This window comes from Equus asinus, chromosome 5, assembly GCF_041296235.1.
Source record: "Equus asinus isolate D_3611 breed Donkey chromosome 5, EquAss-T2T_v2, whole genome shotgun sequence".
Lineage (NCBI taxonomy): Eukaryota > Metazoa > Chordata > Mammalia > Perissodactyla > Equidae > Equus > Equus asinus.
In genome coordinates, this window is record NC_091794.1 from 113968060 (window position 1) to 113982500 (window position 14441).

Genomic DNA, 14441 nt, shown 5'->3' on the forward strand with positions numbered 1-14441 from the left:
ATGATGTCCTGGTCCAGTGAGATCTTGAGGGGCCCACTGTACAGGCCTACCCCACCGCAGGGGCTTGCTGGCACTGCCATTTAGTATCTGCTTCCTTTGACTTGCCCTTGACATTTATGTCATCCTCCCTATGCTCGGGGAAGGCATCTTGGTTTACACAAATAGGAGCTTCCTCTCAGGCATCTTTCCTCACCCACTTGTGTTGCTCTTCAACTTCCAGGCCATGCTGCAGTGAGCAAATGCTTCTACCCTTGGAAGGTTGTGGTGCCCCAGGAGGCTCTGGTCCTGGAAATGCAGGACCACATGGGCCAGCTGGGCAGTGAGTTTTTCACCTAAGTACGGATGTGTCCAGGCTGGGCATAACTGGATGGTGATTGCAACAGGGCACAGGGGGTTTCGAATTCCTAAATGGTTCTCACTGTGAGGAGGCTTAAACACCTCTCTTGGCCCCAGAAAAAACATTGTCTAATTGGCTCTTTCTAGAGCAGAATTTGCAGTGCTGTGACGGTCCTTAGTGCACACCTAAAACTTAATGTGACCACAATGGCACTCAGGTTCTTCATCTGAAACTTGTCCTGTGTCAGTATTCCCTATCTCAGCCATCAGGACCAGGACCTACTCACTTGATCTAGATCTTATCTTCAGTTTCTCCCTTGCTCTCACTCCCCACACCTGCTCAGGCACCCCCCCCCCGCCCCCGCCAGCTTTTATGTGCACACCTTCTTATCCACCCTGCATTCTGATTTGTTCGGCCAGCATCATCTCTTGCCTGAGACTCTACCAGCTCCCACCTGGTCTTGCCCCAAAACGAATGAGAACCAGTTGTTCCCCTCTGCAGCCAGAATGAACTTGTCATTTGCTCCATCTGACCACTTTGGCCTGTCCTTTGTGGCCTCAAAACTCATGACCCCAAGCAGCAGCAACCTCAGGGGCCTGCAGGGCTGGACTTGTGGTGTGGAGTGAGTGAGGCTGCCCAGGTGGACAGAGCTGGATGGGAGAGCAGATGTACCTAGGCAGCCCTTCCGGATTGTTGCTGTGAGGTGGCACAGCCCATTGTTGCTACATCTTGATTTTTTCAGGAGAAGCTAGAGTTCTGGCTTCAAAAACTGTGAACTCTTTTTTGCCTTCTCCTTCACAATCATCCGAGCACGCCTGTCTCCTCCCTGGTTTCTATTTTATTTTCCCCTCCATTTCCCACCCTCTCTAATGTCCCCCACTGTTTTTAGACGCATGAGCTAATGTGTCGGGGGCATGTCCTTAGTGCCGTATGCACCCTTGGGAGACACACTATGTTCTGTGTGTACATGCCGTTGGTTTATGCACATGTCATGGATGCTGAATGTGGTGCTTGTGCCTCTCGCACAGTACTGGGTCAGTGTTGATCTATGGACACGATATCTGAGCACTGCAGAGGGTTCCATGCAAGCACCTACTCGTTTTGGCTCATCTATCCCCTGTGATGGGCCAGAAGGTGCCTCCAACTCCATGCAAAGCTGGAATAGCGCCTCACAGGTGTCTGCCCACAGGCCCAGGGGGCGGCCTGAGCACATGTGCATTTGCCCCACTGAGTGCTGACGGGTTGCCTCCGGAACACTCCATCGGTGCACCCCCCGCAGCAGCACCCTCAGCTTGGCACCCACCAAGGGTAAGGTGAGTATGCGATTTTTGCTTTAATTCACTCCGTTTCAACAGTACTCAAAATAGCCTTGTAAACAAACCCTTTTATAAGAAAAATGTTGCACAAGGAAAGGGAAATTTTTTATGCATTGTCATTGCTTGCATCCATGGCTATCCTGTAGAAAGTCGAGACATGTGGACCTTTCATAACTTCCGTGATAGTAAATGGAGCTGTTATATTTCTCTTACTGCGATAGATTTCATCTTGGCATTTGAAATCTTGTTTAAAATTGTGGAATCAGAAAAGATATTCAAACAGCTATTTGAGTAGAAAGACTGATAATGTAATATAGTGTGGAAGGCTATTTTAACTTCTGCTCTGATTATTTTGTCTTCTTCACCTGAATCTCTCTTAATAAAAAATTTGTTATTTTGTCACTTTCTTTGGTAATAGTTGATGAAATCATCCATTTCTTATGCTTAGCTGTTTTATAATTGACTTTCATCATTTTCCATATTGAAGAAACAATTGCATATTGCACAAAGAGCTCCAAAAAGATTTTTCCCTCATTTAGCAAATGTCCACCTATTGGAAAACTAATCACAAAATTTACACTTGTCTTTTGGCATTTTGGGGTCCAAATAAACACAAATAAAAATAGGTAATAGCAACCACCGGCAGAATGGAAAATAATAAGTTGATAATCTCATGACTGCATCAGTGTGTCTGTCACTAACCACGAACAGCGTTTAACTGTTGAAAGGATTGTGAATTTGCAAACTAAAAATATGTTAACTCAATATCTGATGCAAAAACGTGCACTCCCTCTCTGTCTCAAGGGAGAGCTGTATGTGTAAGCACAGGGCAGCACCGGACCCAGAGCTGGCCTGACACAAGCTCTGGGAAGCCTGGCATTCTGGGACTGGGGGACTTTCAGTTGTGCTCCTGTGCTCACCACCAGCTGCCTTCAGAAGCTCTGTCACTGCAGGTGGCGCTTGCTGATTGGCTGTTGTCTAAAAGCTGGGCAGTCACCAGCTGGCTCGCCTTCAGAGGCTGGTGTGTCATTCTTTGACTTGCTGACTTTCAGAAGCATCCTTCCTGGAGTGAGGCTGCTGGTGGTGGGTGGATTTCAGAGCATGTCTGGATTTCAGATTTCTGATTTCAGAGTACTGTTTGGAAGGCATCTCTGATTGACGGTGGTTACCTGTTCATGACTTGGGGACCTGGGTCAAAGAACAGTCTTTTCCTTTCTTGAATATGAAAAATAAGTGCCTTTTTGAGGCATAATTAACAAATAAAATTGTAAGATATTTAAAGTGTACATCGTGAGGATTTGACATATGTATATATTGTGAAAGGAGTCCTCCCGTCTGGTTAATTAACACATTTGTCATTATATGTGTGTGTGTGTGTGTATACACACACACACACACATATATATATATGACCATTTAAGTTCTACTCTCTGAGCAAATTTCAGTTATATAACACAGTGTTATCAACTATAACCACCATGTTATAAACTAGATCCTCAGAACTTGTTCATCTTATAGGTGAAAGTTTGTACCCTTTTACTAACTTCTCCCTATTTCTCCCATCCCCCAGTCCCTAACAACCACTTTTCTACGAGTTTGACTTTTTTGTTTTAGATTCCACATGTAAGTGATACCATGCAGTATTTGTTTTTCTCTGTCTGGCTTATTTCACTTAGTATAATGCCCTCAAGGTCCATCCATGTTGTCCTAAATGGCAGGACTTCCTTCGTTCTCATGGCTGAATAATACTCCATTGTGTGTGTATATATGTGTATACCACATCTTCTCTATCCATTCATCCTTTGCTGGACTCTCAGGTTGTTTCTGTATTTTGGTTATTGTGAATGATGCTGCAATGAACATGGGAGTGCAGATCTCTCTTCAATATCCTGTTTTAATTTCCTTTGGGTATATACCCAGAAGTGGGATTGCTGGATCATATGGTAGTTCTATTTTTCATTTTTTGAGGAAGCTCCATACTGTTTCCCACAGTGGTTGCACCAATTTACACTTCCATCAACAGTGCACAGGGCTCCCTCTTCTCCACATCCTTACCAACATTTGTTATTTCTTGTCTTTTTGATGATGGGCATTCTAACAGGTGTGAGGAGATATCTCATTGTGATTTTGATTTGCATTTCCCTGATGATTAGTGATGTTGAGCACTTTTCCATGTGTCTGTTGGCCATCTGTACGTCTTCTTTGGAAAAATGTCTTTTCAGGTCCTCTGCCCACTTTTTAATTGGATTTTTTTTTTTGCTATTGAGTTGTATGTTTTTTGTTGGTATATTTTAGATATTATTTGCTTATAAGATATACGATTTGCAAATATTTTCTCCCATCACATAGGTTGCCTTTTCATTTTGTTGGTGGTTTCCTTTGCCGTGCAGAAGATTTTTAGGTGGATGTAGTCTCACTTGTTTATTTTGCTTTTGTTGTCTTTGCTTTTGGTGTCAAATCCGAAAAGTCATTGCCAAGACCCATGTCAAGGAACTTACTCCCTATGTTTTCTTCTAGGAGTTTTACAGTTTTACGTCTTAAATTTCAGTCTTTAATCCATTTTAAGTTGAATTTTGTTTATGGTCTAAGATAGTAGTTCAGTTTCATTCTTTCACATGTGGCTGTCCAGTTTTCTTAACATCATTTATTGGAGACTGTCCTTTCCTTGTTGTATATTCTTGGCTCCTTTGTCATAAATTAATCCACCATCTATGTGTGGGTTTATTTCTGGGCTCTATATTCTGTTCCATTGACCTGCATCTGTTTTTATGCCCAAACCATAATATTTTGATTACTATAGCTTTGTAATGCAGTTTGAAATCAGGAAGTGTGATGCCTCCAGCTTTGTTGTTTTTTCTCGAGATTGCTTTAGATATGTGAGGTCTTTTATGGTTCCATGCAAATTCTGGGGCTGTTTTTTCTATCTCTGTGAAATATGTCATGGGAAAAATGAATACTTTTAACAATCAATGCTCCTTTTGGTTTTCTTCAGCGAAACTTGCAGAAGAGACCATAGGGGTCATCCAGTTCGTCATCTGCGGCGGTGTGGCTTCCAGCTCATGTTTTAAGTGGTTTAAGCGCCAATTCCTGTGGCAGAAAACAGCTCTAACTGCTGAATTTTTATAATTTATTCAAACAAGCTGAAAAGGACATTAAGGTCACATTGTCCTGACTAACTCAACACAGGATGCAGTACAAAATCATCACGTACAGGATACGTCCTGTTCCCACAAACTCAGGCACGTACACCTGTACTGAGCGCCCTCATTCCATGCACACTTCGAACATTCCGGAATCGTCAAGGCGGGGCCGAGATCCAGCGCGTCCTCCCAGCCTCTCCCCCTTTTATTTATTTATTTATTTATTTATTGAGTTAATGATAGGTTACAATCTTGTGAAATTTCAGTTGTACATTAATGTTTGTCAGTCATCTTGTAGGTGCACCACTTCACCCTTTGTGCCCACCCCCCACCCCACCTTTCCCCTGGTAGCCACTAAACTGTTCTTAGTCCATGATTTTAAATTCCTCATACGAGTGGAGTCATACACTGATTGTCCTTCTCTCGCTGGCTTATTTCACTTAACGTAATTCCCTCAAGGTCCATCCATGTTATTGCAAATGGAATGATTTTGTTCTGTTTTTCAGCTGAGTAGTATTCCATTGTATATATGTACCACATCTTCTTTATCCATTCGTCTGTTGCTGGACACTTAGGTTGCTTCCACGTCTTGGCTATTGTAAACAGTGCTGCAATAAACATTGGGGGGCATAGGACTTTTGGGATTGCTGACTTCAAGCTCTTTGGATAAATACCCAGTAATGGGATGGCTGGATCATATGGTAGTTCTATTTTTAATTTTTTGAGGAATCCCCATACTGTTTTCCATAGTGGCTGCACCAGTTTGCATTCCCACCAGCAGTGTATGAGGGTTCCTTTTTCTCCACAACCTCTCCAACATTTGTTGCTATTAGTTTTAGATATTTTTGTCATTCTAACGGGTGTAAGGTGATATCTTAGTGTAGTTTTGATTTGCATTTCCCTGATGATCAGCGATGATGAGCATCTTTTCATGTGCCTATTGGCCATCAGTATATCTTCTCTGGAGAAATGTCTGTTCATGTCTCCAGCCCATTTTTTGATTGGGTTGTTTGATGTTTTGTTGTTGAGTTGCGAGAGTTCTTTATATATTATGGATATTAAGCCTTTGTCAGATACATGACTTGCAAATATTTTTTCCCAGTTAGTGGGTTGTTTTTTTGTTTCAATCCTGTTTTCATTTGCCTTGAAGAAGCTCTTTAATCTGATGAAGTCCCATTTGTTTATTCTTTCTATTGTTTCCCTTCTCTGAGAAGGCATGGTGTCCGAAAAGATCCTTTTAATACTGATGTCAAAGAGTGTACTGCCTACGTTTTCTTCCAGAAGCCTTATGGTTTCAGGTCTCGCCTTTAGGTCTTTGATCCATTTTGAGTTTATTTTGGTGAATGGTGAAAAAGAATGGTCGATTTTCATTCTTTTACATGTGGCTTTCCAGTTTTCCCAGCACCATTTGTTGAAAAGACTTTCTTTTCTCCATTGTATGCCCTCAGCTCCTTTGTCAAAGATAAGCTGTCCATAGATGTGTGGTTTTATTTCTGGGCTTTCAATTCTGTTCCATTGATCTGTGCACCTGTTTTTGTACCAGTACCATGCTGTTTTGATTACTGTAGCTTTGTAGTATGTTTTGAAGTCAGGGATTGTGATGCCTCCCGTTTTGTTCTTTTTTCTCAGGATTGCTTTAGAAATTCGGGGTCTTTTGTTGCCCCATATGAATTTTAGGATTCTTTGTTCTAATTCTGTAAAGAATGTCATTGGGATTCTGATTGGGATGGCATTGAATCTGTAGATTGCTTTAGGTAGAACGGACATTTTAACTATGTTTATTCTTCCAATCCATGTACATGGAATGTCTTTCCATCTCCTTAGGTTGTCATCCAATTCTCTCAGAAAGGCCTTGCAATTTTCATTATATAGGTCCTTCACTTCCTTAGTTAAATTTACCCCAAGGTATTTTATTCTTTTTGTTGCGATTGTGAATGGTATTGTATTCTTGAGTTCTTTTTCTGTTGGTTCATTACTGGAGTATAGAAATGTTACTGATTTATGCAAATTGATTTTATACCCTGCAACTTTGCTGTAGTTGTTGATTACTTCTAAGAGTTTTCCAATGGATTCTTTGGGGTTTTCTATATATAAGATCATGTCGTCTGCAAACAGCGAGAGTTTCACTTCTTCCCTCCCTATTCGGATTCCTTTTATTCCTTTTTCTTGCCTGATTGCTCTGGCCAGGACCCCCAGTACTATGTTAAATAAGAGTGGTGATAGAGGGCATCCTTGTCTCATTCCTGTTTTCAGGGGGATGGCGTTCAGTTTTTGCCCATTGAGTATGATGTTGGCTATGGGTTTGTTGTATATGGCCTTTATTATGTTGAGGTAGTTTCCTTCTATGCCCATTTTGTTCAGAGTTTTTATCGTAAATGGCTGTTGGATCTTGTCAAATGCCTTCTCTGCATCTATTGAGATGATCATGTGGTTTCTATTCCTCAGTTTGTTGATGTGGTGTATCACGTTGATTGATTTGTGGATGTTGAACCATCCCTGTGTCCCTGGTATGAATCCCACCTGATCATGATGTATGATTCTTTTGATGAATTGCTGAATTCTGGTTGCCAAAATTTTGTGTAGAATTTTTGCATCTATGTTCATCAGTGATATTGGCTTGTACTTCTCTTTTTTTGTGGTGTCCTTGTCAGGTTTTGGTATCAGCGTGATGTTGGCCTCATAGAATGTGTTAGGAAGTGTTCCATCTTCCCTAATTTTTTGGAATAGCTTGAAAAGGATAGGTATTAAATCCTCTCTGAAAGTTTGGTAGAATTCCCCAGGAAAGCCATCTGGTCCTGGGGTTTTATTCTTTGGGAATCTCTTTCCTTGTGATTGGTCTGTTCAAATTGTCTGCCTCTTCTTGAGTGAGCTTTGGGAGATTGCAGGAGTCCAAGAATTTATCCATTTCCTCTAGGTTATCCATTCTGTTGGCATATAGTTTTTTGTAGTATTCTCTTATAATCTGTTGTATTTCTGCAGAGTCTGTTGTTATTTCTTCTCACTCATTTCTGATTTTGTTTATTTGAGCTTTCTCCCTTTTTTTCTTTGTAAGTCTGGCTAGTGGTTTGTCAATTTTATTTATCTTCTCAAAAAACCAGCTCTTTGTCTCATTGATCCTTTCTACTGCCTTTTTCGTTTCAATAGTATTTATTTCTGCTCTGATTTTTATTATTTATCTCCTGCTGCTGCCTTTGGGCTTCATTTGTTCTTTTTTCTCTAGTTCAGTTAGGTGTGCTTTAAGGTTGCTTATTTGGGATTTTTCTTGTTTGTTAAGATGTGCCTGTATTGCGATGAATTTTCCTCTTAATACAGCTTTTGCTATATCCCATATGAGTTGGTATGGCATGCTATCATTTTCATTTGTGTCCAGGTATTTTTTATTTCTTATTTAATTTCTTCAATGATCCATTGCTTGTTCAGTAGTATGTTGTTTAGTCTCCACATCTTTGTGCCTTTCTCAGCTTTTTTCTTGTAATTAATTTCTAGCCTTATAGCACTATGATCTGAGAAGATGCTTGTTATTATTTCAATTTTTTTAAATTTGTAGAGGCTTGCCTTGTTGCCCAACATGTGGTCTATCCTAGAGAATGTTCCATGTGCACTTGAGAAGAATGTGTATTCAGCTCTTTCAGGGTGAAGTGATCTATATATGTCTATTAAGTCCAATTGTTTTAGTTTTTCATTCAGCTCCACTATTTCCTTGTTGATTTTCTGTCTGGATGATCTGTCCATTGATGTGAGTGGGGTGTTGAGGTCCCCTACTATTATTGTGTTGTTTTTAACGTCTTCCTTTAGGTCTGTTAATAGTTGCTTTATGAATCTTGGTGCTCCTGTGTTGGGTGCATAGATATTTATAAGCGTTATTTCTTCTTGATGAAGTGTCCCTTTGATCATTATATATTGTCCCTCTGTGTCTCTCTTTGCCTGTCTTATTTTGAAATCCACTTGGTCTGATATAAGAATTGCGACACCTGCCTTTTTTTCCTTGCTATTTGCTTGAAGTATTGTCCTCCACCCCTTCACCCTGAGTCTGTGTTTGTCCTTGGGGCTGAGGTGTGTTTCCTGGAGGCAACAAATTGTTGGATTGTGTTCTTTAATCCATTTTGCCACTCTGTGTCTTTTTATTGGAGAGTTCAATCCGTTCACATTGAGAGTGATTATTGATGCATGTGGACTTAATGCTGTCAATCTGTCACTCATTATCTTGTTTTCCTGCGTTTCTTTTCCTGTTTGCTTTAGACTACCCATTTAATACTGCAATTTCTTATGCTGGGTTTCTTAGATTTTTCCTTATTTATGATTTGTGACTCTGTTCTGTACTTTATTTTAGTGTCTACCTTGAAGTTTGTATTTAGAATCTTGTGTATAATATAGTCTATTCTCTGGTGGTCTCTTACTTACTTGACCAATACTGATTTAGACCTTTGCTCTTCCCCTCCTAAATAATTATTCTCATTTTTTATTCCAACTCGTCTTATTAATTGGTAGTTAGAGTGCTAAGATCGTCCTTGTTTTGGTAGTTTCCTTACCTTTACCCTAATGCTATAATTGAATATTTGCTATCCTGTTCTGGTTCTATCCATCGGTCTCCCTAGTCTGTGAATTGTGTCCCCTTTCTCCCTTTTTTCTTTTTTCAGGTATGAGAGCCTTCTTGAGGATTTCTTGTAATGGAGGGCTTTTAGTTACAAATTCCCTTAACTTTTGTTTGTCTGGAAAAGATTTAATTTCTCCCTCATATCTGAAGGAAATTCTTGCTGGATAGAGTATTCTTGGCTGAAGATTTTTATCCTTTAAAGCTTTGAATATGTCACTCCATTCTCTCCTAGCTTGTAGGGTTTCTGTAGAGAAATCTGCTGACAGTCTGATAGGGGCTCCTTTATAGGTTATTCTCTTTTATTTCCTTACTTCCCTGAGTATTCTTTCCTTATCATTCCTTTTTGCCAACTTTACTACTATGTGCCGTGGGGTAGCTCTTTTTACATTGACAAATCTAGGAGATCTAAAACCCTCCTCTACACACATTTGTCTGTCGATCCCTAGATTTGGGAAGTTCTCTTCAATAATTTTGTTAAGCACAGTTTCTGCTCCATTTTCCTTTTCCATATTCTCGGGAATTCCTATGATCCTTATGTTCTTACTCCTCATTGAATCCATTATCTCTCAGAGATTTTCCTCATTTTTTTTGATTCTTAGTTCTCTTTCTTCCTCTGTCTGGCGCCATTCAGCCTGTCTATCTTCGATTATGCTAATTTTCTCCTCTATGTTGTCTACACGGGCATTCAGAGAATCCGTATTCTGTTTTATCTGGTCCATTGTGTTTTTCATCTCAAGTAATTCTGTTTGATTCTTCTTTATGATTTCAATCTTTTTTGTGAAGTAACTCCAGAACTCGGCTTGTTTCTCTATCTTTCTCTATACCTCATTGAGTTTTTTGATTATAGCTGCTCTGAACTCATTATCACTTAGTTTACCTAATTCCAAGTCCTCAGGACTTAATTCTATGTTTTTATTGTTTTCCTTCTGGTCTGGGGCTTTTATAAATTGCTGGATGGTAGAGGAGTAGTTTTTTCGCATGGTGGTAGAATTTGGTTGCATTTACAGCCTGTCGCCACTAGATGGGGGTCGAGAGCGGCGTGTTAGCTCTCTGCCTTCGGGCAAAATGGCTGCGCCCACTGGCTTTGCTGTGGGGGAGGGGCTGTTACTCACACGGGCCGGTCTGGGTTCAGATCAGTTCTGTTCTCTGGTCTCCCAAGGCCCTTGATTTATGGGGTCCCCGCGGACGGAAGCTTTCCCCCCATCAGCGGGTCTCCACTGAATCAGCGGCAGGAGTCCTGGATGATCCCCCGGTCATGCGGCCCCTCCCCCGCTCCTTCCCGACCTGCGCCCCAGCGATCGCAGACTCTAGGGGAGGGAGCGATGTTCTCTCCTACCGTTCCAGCGCCTCCGAAGGTGTAAGCAAAGTTTATGATCTCTGCCTTCTTGGTATTGTAGGTCTCTAATGAGCAGCATTATGTTTATTCTCTGAAATTCAGTTCTTCCAATCTTTTGTTGTATTTTGGAGGGGAGAGAATCCCGGGTCACCTCACCCTGCCATTTTGCCCCTCTCCCCCTTTTAGACACTAGCGCAGGTGCTGCAGAGCCTGGCCGCCACCATTACAAGACATAATGGGAGATCTTCGCAGGCGTCATGACCCTTCCTGGATGTCGCACCACCCCAGCGACGGGGCGTGGACACGGCCCCGGAGAGGACAGGCCCTGAAGTGCCCGAGAGGAAAGGGAACTGCTGTTGCCTTGCAGCTGGCCGCGGCCGAACTACGTTTCCCAGAAGGCTTTGAGAGCCGCCCCTTTCATAGTAGGCCATGTGGACATCCAGAGATTCTGGGGACTGAAGTCTGGATGCTGCTGCACAAGCACAATCACCATCCCGTCGATTCTCCACTACTAGGCCCTTGGCGGGCAGCCTCCTGGAGCTCTTCTCTGCTCTCATCCCAGAAGTGCCTGTGGGGCCCGCTGAGTCTGGGAAAGAGCGTTGGCAGCTGCAGACCTGAGATCCCAAGCGAGCCCAGGGAGCGAATGCGCATGCGTGAGTGTAAATACGAGTTGGTGCGTGCGCAGGTGCGATTGTGAGCTCAGGTCGGCGCCTGTGCATGTGAGAGTGTAAATGTGGACCTGCGCGCATGCAGGTGCGATCGTGATCACTGGTCGGGTGCACATGTGTGGGTGCGATACTGTTCTTTTTCTATTCTGTCTATTTTTTCTATTCTTTTTGTCCTTTTCCTGTTTGTTCCTTAGTATTATCTCACGTCTTCTATGTCAGTTCAGTTTTCAGCCATGAATATACCATTTCTTGATTTATCTAATTTATTGATAAGCCTTGTTATCTACCTTTTAGCTATTTCTGCTGTTTCTTTTATTGTTTGGCGTTTGAGCTCTTTTGTCAAATTATTTTCATTAAAGTCTTCTGTAGATTGAAGCACTTGTGGAAAAATGTCTTCTATTCCTTGTATTGCTTTATTTTGGACTAGACTCTTCCTCTGCCACTTGTGAAACTGGCAGAGAGTTAGCCATTGATGATTAAGTAGCTAGGAACTAGAGTTTTTCTCCTTTTTTGCAATTACTGATTATAGCTTTTAGCTGTTTAACTCACCCATCCTTAACTGTGCTGCTTACGCAATATACTATCTGACTCCTGCTAGGCTCCTATAGATAACATTTCCCTGGAGCCTGGGTCACTGTGGTAATGGATGTGTGAGCTGTTTTTCAGGAATTAGAGCTCCTTGTCCACTTCAGGCCAGCTGAAGCCATCAACTGGGCCCATACAGATGTCCGATTGGCAACCTTTTGACATCAAGAGGCTGAAAACTCCACCCTCAGATCATGCTAACACCACCATTTTGTGAGCATGGGTCCTGTGAAGAGGCATGAAGTCTGACTATGCTTGCACAGATCATCACTTACCTCAGCTCTCCTCACCTCCAATCACCTGTCTGCACATTTCAGACCACTTTGCCTTCTACCCCATAAATATCCCTGAGTCCCTATTTTCAGGGAAGTGAATTTGAGGCCCCTGCTCTCGCTTCCTTGGCTACCTTGTGAGTAAACTCTCTGCTGCAATCTTGTTGTCTTGGTGTTTGGCTTTCTGGGTGGTGGGCAAAAATGAACCTGGTTCAGTTACACTTGCTTGGCTCCTGCTTCCTCTTCTCGGCTGTGGTGTGTATCCTGGTCATGCCGGCTCTGCCTTGCTCGTGTGCAGTGCTGCTCAGACCTTCTCTTTGCTCTGATATCCAGTGGGTAAACTGCCCTTTATAACCGTCACCCTTTCTTTGAGATGTCTGCCTTTATAAGGTACAGTTTAAGGACTGTGTTCTTTTTTTTGTTTTTAAAGATTGGCACCTGAGCTAACAACTGTGGCCAATCCTTTTTTTTTTTTCTGCTTTGTCTCCCCCAATCCCCCCTGGTACACAGTTGTATATCTTAGTTGCAGGTCCTTCTAGTTGTGGCATATGGGACGCTGCCTCAACATGGCCTGATGAGCGGTGCCATGTCCACACCCAGGATCCAAACCCTGGGCTGCCGCAGCGGAGTGCACGAACTTAAGCACTCAGCCACGGGGCCAGCCCCAGGACTGTGTTCTTAACACAGGTTGCTGCAGAGGTTCGTGTCACAGTTCAGTTGTCGTGGATGGTCCCTATATTTAGTCATTGTCCCTTTGCATATTCAGGTTCTCTGTTCCCCCTTTTGTTCATTCTTGCTTGAAACAGGTTGACCAATTCAGGGGAAGTTGGTGATCCAGAGCTTCACCACCTGGAGATTGTTCAGTTGGCTTCATAGTCAACTGCTGTGCAAGATCTTGACCCTTCTCTTGTTGTATCATTGTGGTGATCATCTGATGAGAGAGTGACTGTGTAGAGGCATCTAAAACTGGATCTAGGGGACCAGCAGCATGACCACTATGACAAAGCAACAACAGCAACGAAGGATAATTAATACAGATATACCTCATTTTATTGTGCTTTGTGGATACTGCGTTTTTTACAAGACCCTCTGCCAGCAAAAAGATTAAGACTTGCTGAAGGCTTAGATGATGGTTAGCATTTTTTAGCAATAAAGTATTTTTAAACTAAGATATGTACCTTCTTTTTTTAGACATAATGCTATTGTAGTCAATAGACTACAGTATAGTGTAAACATAACTTTTATATGCACTGGGAAGCCAAAAAATTGGTGTGACTCTTTATTGTGATAGTCACTTTATTGCAGTGGTCTGGAACCGATCTCACAGTATCTCCATGGTGTGCCTGTAGTCCCTTGAAGGTCCTTTGGAACCAGGAATCTTGGTTGCCCAACCCAGGCCAAGAGGATAAATCCCATAAGCTGTGAAGATCAACGTAGAGAGTTAAGTAACTTTTTCCTTAAGGTGATGAAAAGCCTGCTCTACCTCAACTGTGTCATTAATCCAAACACAGCAGGAAGTATTAGCAATGAAACAGACACCACCCTCCCTGGTGTTAGCGGCTGAATCATGTTCTCCTGGAATTCATACATCAAATTCCTAGTCCCCAGCACCTCAGAATAGGGTGTTATTTGACAATAGGATCATTGCATATTTAATTAGTGAAGATGATTAGGATGGGCCCCTAGTCCAGCATGACATGTGTACTTATAAAAAGGGGAAATTTGCACACAGAACACACAGGGCGAACACCATGTGAAGATGAAGGCAGAGACTGAGGTGATGCCTCTGCAAACCAAGGAATGCTAAAGATTGCCAGCAAAGCACCAGAAGCCAGGAGAGAAGTGTGGAACAGATTCTTCCTCACAGCCTCAGAAGGAACCAACCCTGCCGACACCTTGATATCAGACTTGTAGCCTCGAGAACTGTGGGACAATAAATTTCTGTTAAGTCACCCAGTTTGTGATACTTTGTTGTGGCAGCTGTATCAGATGAATATGGTTCCTTAAGTCTTTTCTATTTGTACAATTCATACCGTTGGGAACACTGATCTGACTGTCTGTGTAAAGGGTCCATAATCCCCCAGGCATGATCAAGAGTGGGCTCATTTTGGAACTCCCATCTGACTCTAAGTTTCCAGTCTTGATGATTTCTAGATTTAGGGCCTCTGTGTACAGACAAGTCTCTGAATGCTC